Genomic DNA, 11,501 nt, shown 5'->3' with positions numbered 1-11,501 from the left:
TATACTTTTTTGTATTGTAGTGTTTGAACAGATAGCCTGGATAGAGAGAGAGGGGGGCATATGGAAAGTGTAAACTACTAGAAGAAGCAAAGCTGGACTTCTAAGCTTTACAGTGAACATGCTCATTAAGGCCTCTTTGGATGACAATTTCATTTTTTCTCTATGCTTCCCAATGGGGTGAAAAAGATTAGATCTGCCTAATAACTATCTCTTTTTGTATATTAATAATTTGCCCTTGAGGAATATATTCCAGTCTACTGGTTGTCCTGTCTCTCTCACATCTGGCACCACTGAATGGCTGAGAGTTTAATCTGCAACGGTGAAGCCCCTGCTTTCTGCGGCGTGATGACACTGAGCTTAAGTGGCCTGTGGGACCTTGAATGGCAGTCTTTCTCAGGCAATGCCCTTGTTATCTCCTTGCGCAGTTCTTCAGATGACAAATTTCCCCCCGAAATAAAAATGTTAAGATACAGACCTAGGAAAGTTCTTCATTCAGTAGCTTGATTCTGTCCTTTACATCTTACAGAGTGACTCATGCCGTAGCAACAGGCATCCACTGAAACCTGCAGCCTCAGACTAGCTTCATTTTGTCATTTGCTGCATCAAGAATCCAGTGTGTGCTTTGCTCCAAGTCTGTCCTGTGGGTTCTTGGTTTAAAGTTAACAGATCTGGGGAGAGGTGGCAAGTCATTCTGGACACACTTGATGCAAGGATATCATATGCAAAAATGGCTCCAGCTAGACGAGAATCCTCTATTTTAATTTTTATCTTCATGCTCTCACTGACCCTGGAAGAACTGTTTCCTGGTTCTCTGCCAGCTGTGAACCAGGATTAATAAATCACTGACCCACCTACCGGAATAGTCAGGAGAAAGAGCTGACAAAATCAGCATTGCCTGTAATCAATATTTTATAATAACTATAAATGGAGTATAATCTTTAAAAATTGTGAATCACTATGCTGTACACCTAAAACTTTTATAATGTTGTAAATCAACTGTATCTCAATTTTTTTTTTTTTACAAATCAGCATTGCCAAAGCCATTTGCCTTTGCAATGTGAGTTATGTGACAGTGATGCAAAACCCCAGTTTGGAACATCACCTGGAAGAATGTAAGTCTTGGACCTGAAGAGTTCAGAAAATGAAGGAAAAGGCTTGTTAGGGCCTATTCCTGGGAAGTAGCCAGGCTGGGAATGACCTCCCATGGCTTCTGCTGCTGCTGCTGCCTAGTTGCTTCAGTCGTGTCCAACTCTGTGCGACCCCATAGATGGCAGCCCACCAGGCTCTGCCATCCCTGGGATTCTCCAGGCAAGAACACTGGAGTGGGTTGCCATTTCATTCTCCAATGCATGAAAGTGAGAAGAGAAAGTGAAGTCGCTCAGTCGTGTCCGACTCTTAGCGACCCCATGGACTGCAGCTTCTAGGAGTTGACAACTATTTCCAAGTAAGAAATGTCCTCTCAGCCTTCTCATAGCTCTTGGTTTTGTTTGTTTGTTTGTTATTGGCATTGTTTGTTTTATTTTGTTGGGGTTTTTTTTTGGCCACACCCTGCAGCATGCAGGATCTTAGTTCCCCAACCAGGGATGAAACCCACATTCCTTGCAGTGGAAGCCTGGAGATCTAACCACTGGACTGCCAGTTAAGTCCCCTCTCATAGCTCTTTGGAGAAGGCAATGGCAACCCACCGGAGAAGGCAACGGCAGCCCACTCCAGTACTCTTGCCTGGAAAATCCCATGGGTGGAGGAGCCTGGTGGGCTGCAGTCCATGGGGTCGCTAAGAGTCGGACACGACTGAGCGACTTCACTTTCTCTTCTCACTTTCATGCATTGGAGAAGGAAATGGCAACCCACTCCAGTGTTCTTGCCTGGAGAATCCCAGGGATGGCAGAGTCTGGTGGGCTGCCATCTATGGGGTCGCACAGAGTCGGACATGACTGAAGCAACTTAGCAGCAGCAGCATAGCTCTTTAGTTTTTGAATCGTTTTACTTGAAAAGAGAAAACATAAAGAGAGAAAACCAGGCTAATGATCAACCAAATTTATGTAGCAAAGAGCCAGAGCATGTGGGCACATCCACAAATATTTGTTGATTGATGAAGAGAGGAAAATTACTGGTAGACTTCAGGGCAGGGTTCCAAGCTTCCCAGATATAGAGAGACTCAAGGGGTCAGCTAACTCCACATTCTGCAGAAGAGGAAGCAGGGGACCGGAAAGATAAAGGATTGTGCTCAAACTTGCAAGGCGAGTTGCTGATAAGAGCCAGCCAGAGTCCTGGATTTCAGGGTTGGCTACATCATACCCTGCCTTCCTGTGGCGTGGCTAGCAAATGACTTTCTGAAAAGACGTTGTTTGGTGATAAGAGCCCTGCAGCCTGGTCAGCAAGTTGGAATCTGCCTGACAAGGGACCCCCAATGCTCTTCGGTCTCTAACACAGACTGGACCTTCAAATGCAGATCTCGGGGGAGCACAGTAGTGAAGAAGCAAGCAGAGAGCTCTGGACTTCTCTCCAGAGTCCCGACTCTTTCCTGGTGACACCATGGGTGGAAGGTGGAAAGAAGGCTTGAGGAGGTAGCTAGAAAGGGGCTCATGGTCCCTCTCTAAAAATTCTCCCTGGTCTTTTTCACATTCAGGAAAGAAAACATTGGGAAAACAGAGAGCACCGAGGACTTGAAACCCAAAGTACTTTCTGTACCTAATACCTACGACAAGCAGATTTTGAGAACTAGACAAAAATAAACTAAAGAGGTGGAAATTGGGGAAGGTTTCAGAAATGCTTGGGCAGGGGCAGTCTTACTGGTTTTAGTGGGAAAGGAATTACCAAGTTACATGTCGACAGACAGACAGAGAGGCTCGGACTCACTTTTTCTATCCAAAATAAAACTTCAAAGTCTAAACAGGGCCCTTCCTAACGAGCCCTTTTCAGCTTTTCTACCTGTACTTTTTGTTACATCCTGCCATCTTCCCTAAGTTATAGGTATACCAGACTATTTGCTAATCACTCGTTCATTGGACATCTACTTCTGCTTCATTGACTATGATAAAGCTTTTGACTCTGTGGATCACAATTGAAATTTCTAAACTGTTGAAAATTCTAAAAGAGGTGGGAGTACCAGACCACCTTACAAGCCTCCTGAGAAATCTGTATGCAGATCAAGAAAAAACAGTTAGAACCAGACAGGGAACAACGGACTAGTTCCAAATTGGGAAAGGAGTACGTCAAAGCTGTATATTGTCATTCTGCTTACTTAACTTATATGCCCAGTACATCATGTGAAATGCCCGGCTGGATGAAGCACAAGCTGGAATCAAAATTGCTAGGAGAAATATCAGTAAGATGACACCACCCTTATGGAAGAAAGCGAAGAGGAAATAAAGAGCTTCTTGATGAAAGTGAAAGAGGAAGAGTGATAAAGCTAGCTTAAAACTCAACATTCAAAAAACAAAGATCATGGCATCAATTCATGGCAAATAGAAGTGGAAAAAATGGAAGCAGTGACAGATTTTATTTTCTTGGGCTTCAAAATCACAGCAGATGGTGACTGCAGCCATGAAATTAAAAGATATATGCTCCTTGGAAGAAAAGCTATGACAAACCTAGAAAGTATATTAAAAATTAGAGACATAACTGCCAAAAAGGTCTGTATAGTCAAACCTTTGGTTTTTCCAGCAGTCATGTTATGGGTGTGAAAGTTGGACCATAAAGAAGGCTGAGCATGGAAGAATTGATGCTTTTGAACTGTGGTGTTGGAGAAGACTCTTGAGAGTCCCTTGGACAGTAAGGAGATCAAGCCAGTCAATCCTAAAGGAAATCAACCCTGAATATTCATTGGAAGTATTGATGCTGAAACTAAGGCTTCAATACTTTGGCTACCTGATGGGAAGAGCCAACCAATTAGAAAAGACACTGATGCTGGGAAAGATTGAAGGCAGGAGGAGAAAGGGACAACAAAGGGTTAGATGGTTGTGTATCAGGAGGGAAAGGGACAGGGCAGAACTTCTGAAAGGATGACATAGCCTAAGGACACAACCTAAACCGATTAGAATCAAATGGGACCAAGATGGCAGACAAGACTAGACCTTAATCCTGAATCAGCAAGTGAAATGACACACCCAGAGGTGCCATGACAGTTTCATGGCACTGTTTAAAGACCAAAGAGTCAGCAGTGGCCCAAATCCTGGAAATCTCCATTTCAGTCAGTTTAGTCGCTCAGTCATGTCCAACTCTTTGAAACCCCACGGACCATGCCAGGCTTCCCTGTCCATCACCAACTCCCAGAGCCTACTCAAAATCATGTCCATTGCGTCGGTGATGCTACCCAACCATCTCATCCTCTGTCTTCTCCTCCCGCCTTCAATATTTCCCAGCATCAGGGTCTTTTCAAATGAGTCAGTTCATCAGGTGGCCAAAGTATTGGAGTTTCAGCTTCAGCATCAGTCCTTCCAATGAATATTCAGGACTGATTTCCTTTAGGATTGACTGGTTGGATCTCCTTGCAGTCCAAGGGACTCTCAAGAGTTTTATCTAACACCACAGTTCAAAAGCATCAATTCTTTGGCGCTCAGCTTTGTCTATAGTCCAACTCTCACATCCTACGTGACTACTTGAAAAACCAGAGCTCTGACTAGATGACCTTTGTTGGTAAAGTAACGTCTCTGCTTTGTAATATGCTGTCTAGGTAGATCATAGCTTTTCTTCCAAGGAGCAAGCATCTTTTAATTTCATGGCTGCAGTCATCATCTGCAGTGATTTTGGAGCCCCCCAAAATAAAGTCTGTCATTGTTTCCACTGTCTCCCCATCTATTTGCCATTAAGTGCTGGGACCAGATGCCATGATCTTTATTTTCTGAATGTTGAGTTTTAAGCCAACTTTTTCACTCTCCTCTTTCACTTTCATCAAGAGGCTCTTCTTCACTTTCTGCCATAAGGGTGGTGTCATCTGCTGGTAGTTTGAACATTCTTTGGTATTGCCTTTCTTTGGAAATCTCCACCCCTTCCCCAAAATAGTTGGAATAATCCTCTCACTCTTTAGCATATGAAATTACCCAGCCTATAAAAACTAACCACACCAAATTTCATGGCCACATTCACCCTCTGCGATGGCCCACATTCTGTTTGTGGAGTGTGCTTCTCTCTGTATCTGAATAAATCCACTTCTTACCTATCACTTTGTCACTCACTGAATTCTTTCTGTGATGAGACATCAACAACTTGAGCTTCATTAGATCCTGAAACCAGGACCAGATACTGTGGGTTTCGGTTGGGTTTGAGTCCCAGCCACATGGGTTTAAGTCTCAAACTGGGTTTGGGCTGGGTTCAAGTCCCAGCCATGTGGGTTTGAGTACCAATCTGAGGTAAACAGTTTCAGCTGGTGACCCAGATGGGCCAGTGATAAGGTAAGAAAAGATTTAGAGTTAGGTCTTGGTCCGAAGAGGTCCCTGGGACACTGTGAGCCAGGTATATACTGAGGAAAACGCTTTGCTGTTGTCTGCTTATTTGTGACTGGCAGGTCAGTCCTGTATGCTTATACATGTCCAACAGCAGGTCCAAGACAGAATTGCTTTCTTTGACTCTGAGGTTTTTCTCCTACATTTTTTTCTTCTTGCTGATTTCTGCTCTGTTTTTTCTGTTAACCCCAGAGGATTGCTTTTATTCCCTCCCTCTAACCCTTACAAGTGTTGACCCTTTATTCCCAACTTATAAACAACCTCCAGCTCATCATCAACACCTTTGGGGAAGTCTTCGTGCCGTTTCTTTGTGACAACTTCTGGGCACTAACAACCGGTTGGGAGACTCCCTTGGAAGGGATAGCATCTAAAATCCTAAGTGCAAATCTTGACCAAATTGTGTGGTGGATTCTGACTTAAGGGTAAAATTTTGAATAGAACAGGAGTTAGAGACATCATCTCTGGTTTGGGTCTGAAATGGGTCTGGAGGCATCAGTCCCAACCAATACCCCCCTGGGTCTTATCCTCCAGGATTGGGAAAGATTTGGACAACTGGGATTAAAACCAAAGAAACTTGTTAGGCTTTGTAATCACGATTGGCCACAATATGAGCTAGGAAGCCAAGAAAATTGGCCACTAAGTGAGTCCCAGTGCTATGATACTATATTACAGCTAGATTTATACTGTAGAAGGAAATTTAAATGGAGTGAACTTCTATATGTTCAAATCTTCATGGCCTTGTGTTTAGACAATGAGACCCCACAAAGGACTTAAGGTGTGAGTAGCTCAGAGGGATAATTCCAGTAAGGACACAAAAGACATTTTCACTGATCTACCCTATGGGGCCATCCAAAGGTTAAATCCTCTGCAAGGAGGAGCCAGAGCTGCTCCTGGCCTCCTGGGAGGAACCACTGACTCAGGGGAAGACACATCTAGGGATGAAAAGAGGCCCCACTCATATTCAGGAACCCCTTCTTTGTACCTTGAGTTACCCAAGGGGCCCATCCTTAGCTCAGCTAGCACAGTCAATGATACAGGTTACCAACCAACTGCCCCTACAGTTTTGCCTCTGAGAGAAGTTCCTGATGGAAACTGAGGAACAATAAGAGTCTCTGTACCTTTCTCAAAGTCTGATCTAAGTTTGACAGAGAACAAGTCCAGAAGTTTTTCCTGAGGATCCTTAAGGTTTTACAAAACAATTTACCTGACTAGTGAGATCTTTTAATCTCATCTGGGAGGACTTACAGATTTTACTATCCCATTGCTGCATCAAGAAAAAGCAGTGTGTAATACTGGCAGCCCGAGGCATGCAGTGCACCTTGGGGGGAATGAAGCTGTCCCTGAGGCAAACCGGCAATGGAATCACAAGCTGAACTCTACTGATAGAGATGGTATGAAGGAAAAAAAAAGAGGAGAGTGAAAAAGTTGGCTTAAAGCTCAACATTCAGAAAATGAAGATTATGGCATCCGGTCCCATCACTTCATGGGAAATAGATGGAGAAACAGTGGAAACAGTGTCAGACTTTATTTTTCTGGGCTCCAAAGTCACTGCAGATGGTAACTGCAGCCATGAAATTAAAAGATGCTTACTCCTTGGAAGGAAAGTTATGACCAACCTAGATAGCATAGTCAAAAGCAGACATATTACTTTGCCAACAAAGGTTCGTTTAATCAAGGCTATGGTTTTTCCTGTGGTCATGTATGGATGTGAGAGTTGGACTGTGAAGAAGGCTGAGTGCCGAAGAATTGATGCTTTTGAACTGTGGTGTTGGAGAAGACTCTTGAGAGTCCCTTGGACTGCAAGGAGAGCCAACCAGCCCATTCTGAAGGAGATCAGCCCTGGGATTTCTTTGGAAGGAATGATGCTAAAGCTGAAACTCCAGTACTTTGGCCACCTCATGCAAAGAGTTGACTCATTGGAAGACTCTGATGCTGGGAGGCATTGGGGGCAGGAGGAGAAGGGGATGACAGAGGATGAGATGGCTGGATGACATCACTGACTCGATGGACGTGAGTCTGACTGAACTCCGGGAGTTGGTGACGGACAGGGAGGCCTGGCGTGCTGCTATTCATGGGGTTGCAAAGAGTCGGACATGACTGAGAGACTGAACTGAACTGAACTGAACTGATGAAGGAAATTACAGTAAAACCTGTTAATTATGAAAAGGTGAAAGAGCTCCAACAGGGACAGGATGAAAATCCTGCAGTCTTCCAAAGGAGATTAGTGGAGGCTTTTAGGCAGTATGGGGCTTCCCTAGTAGCTCAGATGGTAAAGAATCCACCTCCAATGCAGGAGATCCGGGTTTGATCTTCCTGGGTCAGGAAGATCCCCTGGAGAAGGAAATGGCAACCCACTCCAGTACTCTTCCCTGGAGAATTCTATGGACGGAGAAGCCTGGTGGGCTATAGTCCATGGGATCGCAAAGAGTAGGACACGAATGTGTGACTAACTTTCACTTTCTTTTCACTTTTAGCAAGTACACAAATGTAGATTTCTCCTGTCCCCTGAGGGACAGGCCCTCTTGGCTACACATTTCGTAGTCCAGTCTGCCCCAGACATAGGTACAAAATTCAGAGAGCAACTGCTGGCCCTCAGACTCCAGTGAACGATTTGCTCCAATTGGCTTATTCAGTTTTCAACAATAATGATATGGCCAAAAAGGCTGAACACACCCAGAGAAATATGCAAGAGACCCAAATGATTGCAATGGCTTTGTCTGCTCAGAGACAACCAATTAGGAGGCTGCCCTTTCTGAGCCAATCTGGTTCTGGCAGACCACAAGGCCCATGGGTACCTCTACAAGGCCAGTGTACCCTGTGTGGACAAAAGGCACTGGAGGAAGGCCTGTGGTCAAGGTGTCCTTTGTAAACAGCCAGGGCGTTGGCAGAGGGAATTCCACAGATGCCAGAGAGGGACAGGGCCCCTCAGCCATTGATGGTTTTGCAATCAGAAGACCCAATGGGGCCCAAAGCCAAAAGTGGCTCTGCCTAGAGACACTGTCTACATAACCAATGTCCAGCCTCAGGTGATCATTGATGTGGCTGGCCGCTTGGTAGAATTTCTTATAGACACTTGTGCAACCTTCTCAGTCTTAACCCAAAGGATTGGAAACCTTAGCAATCATAAGGAATATGTAATGGGGTTGTTAGGGGAGAAACAGGGGCACACTTTCCTAGAACTCATTTTGGGAAATGCTAATGGTCAGTTGTTCTTACATTTGTTTCTGTTTGTGCCTGATTGCCCTATCCCTTTAATGGGAAGAGATTTATTAACTAAGTTAGGGGCCACTCTGTTTCTGGAGGGGCAAAGGGACCACCCTCATCGCCAAATGATTTTAACAAAAAACAGAAAGGGACAGATTGAATCTGAAGTTGAGATAGAAGCCTTAATAGGCCCTGGAATGCAGAATATCGAGGTTCCAGATCTGGCCAAAGAGTTCAGCCAGTGGTTACTACACAAGATCCTCAAGAAATGTCTGTTCACTGGAGAGGACATCAGTCTCAGATTCCCTGAAATTGGAAAAGGAAATCACTGAGCTGACCACGAAGCAAACAAAGCAGCTTATGTACCAACAGATAAAAACACAGGTAGTTTTAAAAGTCCTAGGCTTGATAGAGGAAATGCCACAGCCTTGCTAAACCAAGTGAAAGTGAAGTTGCTTGGTCGTGTCTGACTCTTTTCGACCCCATGGACTATAGCCCACCAGGCTCTTCCATCCAGGCAAGAGTACTAGAATGGGTTGCCATTTCCTTCTCCAGGGGGTCTTCCCAACCCAGGGATAGAACCTGGGTCTCCTGCATTGCAGGTAGACGCTTCACTGTCTGAGCACCAAGGAAGAAAACTGGGCTAAAAATAGGGGGTTAATAAGTCTAAAGGGATGGTATATGTTAGATGAAAAGATGATGATTTCACAAGCTCAGCAATGGAAAGAAATCAAGGCTTTATATGAAACTACCTGCTATGGATATGAAGCTCTTTGGAAAGCTCTTTAGAATTTACTGTAAAGATTGTTTGTGGGTAAAGGAATGAAAAGGGTGGTGGCCTAGATTACCAAATCATGTGACACTTGTTTATAAAATAATCCTAGAACAATGTCACGCCCTCCTCCATTATTTAGATCCATTCAACACCAAGAAAACCTGGAAAACTGGAAAACTGATTTTACTCAGAAGCCCAAGTCCAGAGGATACAAATATTTATTGGTAAAGGTAGACACATTCATTGGATGGGTAGAGACTTTTCCCACATGGACAGAAAAGGAGTAACAAAGAACTTAATTAAGAAGATAATCCCATCTTTAAAATTACATCACTATATACAAAATGATATTGAACCTCTCCTGGATTTAGGAGTTATTTTGGAAAAATTGTTTGGGTTCTCAAGATCTCGGCTGAAATTCTGGAACAGGTCCTATGAGGTCTCTGTGTTTGTGTGTTCATATGTGTCTATATGTGTTATAGATGTGTGATATTTCCAAAAATTCATAAACAAGCTCAACTTAAAGAAAATTAAATACTCATATAAACACTCAAAAATACAAAATAATCTGGCCAGAATGAGTTTCAGGCTCATGTTATCTGAAAAATGTTCAAAACAAAACTGATATCTGGTATTGAAAGTGGTTTAAGCATTTTGGTGTGATTAATATAGGCAAAGAGTTACACATGATCATGATTTTCTAAGATTGGATTCAATTTAGTTGGGTAAATGGATTTTGTAAGGAATAGGCTAAGACAAGACTGGATTTGGTTTGTTTCTCTGAAGTATTCTTCAAATGCTACTTTTTTTTATTTTTTCAAATGCTACTTTTGACAAACAAATTGAGATGAGTTTCTTAGCCTGTAAGTGATTTATATTTGCTTTTGAGATCTTTAGGGAAAAAATCTTTAGGTTAGGGGATAAGTATTGTCTTCCAGTGACTTGTGATCTTATCTGACTAAAAACTAACTTTGGGCTCCTGAGGTATCTCAAAGAGAAGTATTTAACTAGGGTTATTTGGTATGTTATGTTAAATGTGATCATTTCTAATTCTGGTTATTGTAACCAAAGTTTATTGTACACTGTAATCAGATGTTTGACCATGTCTTTTGAGTTTTTTTGTCATTTATAGGTATTTCTTTACACTGGTGCTGATACAAAAATGCTTCATCATCAAAAAGATACATAGGAAGACTAAGGAACCAGTTACAACAGTTCTACATCCAGACACTGGCTATGTAGGGATTTCAGCCCAAGTGGACTAAAACAAGGAACTGCCCTGCCCCTGGGGCCCCTAGATCAGGTATCCAGAGAGTTTCACTCCCTGATAGGCAGGGTCAAGGCCCCTTTTCAGCCTCCAGGCAATTACAGATGATGGAACTTTGCCCTTCTTTTTTCCTTAAGATTATGGGAGTAAAATCTCTGAGGGGTGAATGTAACAGGAAGAAAAGGGGCAGGGCACAACTTTTGAAAGAAAGACATAGCCCAAGGACACAACATAAACAGATTAGAATCAAATGGGACCAAGATGGCAGACAAGACTAGATCTTAATCCTGAATCAGCAAGTGAAATGATGCACCCAGAGGTGCCATGACAGTTCCATGGCACTGTTAAAAGACCAAAGAGTGGGCGGTGGCCCAAATCCTGGAAATCTCCACCCATTCCCCAAAATAGTTTGAATAATCCTCCCACTCATTAGCATATGAAATTACCCAGCCTATAAAAACTAACCATGTCACATTTCATGGCACTCACCCTCTGTCTGTGATGGCCCACTCTCTGTGGAGTGTGCTTCTCTCTGTATCTGAATAAATCCACTTCTTACCTGTCACTTTGTAAATCTTTCACTGAATTCTTTCTGTGATGAGACATCAAGAACCTGAGCTTCATTAGGTCCTGAGACCAGGTACTGTGGGTTTTGGCTGGATTTGAGTCCCAGCCATGTGGGTTTAAGTCCCAAACTGGGTTTTGGCTGGCTTTGAGTCCTGGCCACATGGGTCTGAGTCCCAAACCCTGATAAATGGTTTCAGTTGGATGGCATCACTGACTCAATGGACATAAGTTTGAGCAGCTGCTA

The sequence above is a fragment of the Bubalus bubalis genome, chromosome 18 (assembly GCF_019923935.1).
Source record: "Bubalus bubalis isolate 160015118507 breed Murrah chromosome 18, NDDB_SH_1, whole genome shotgun sequence".
In the NCBI taxonomy this organism is placed as follows: domain Eukaryota; kingdom Metazoa; phylum Chordata; class Mammalia; order Artiodactyla; family Bovidae; genus Bubalus; species Bubalus bubalis.
This window is presented reverse-complemented; position numbering follows the sequence as displayed.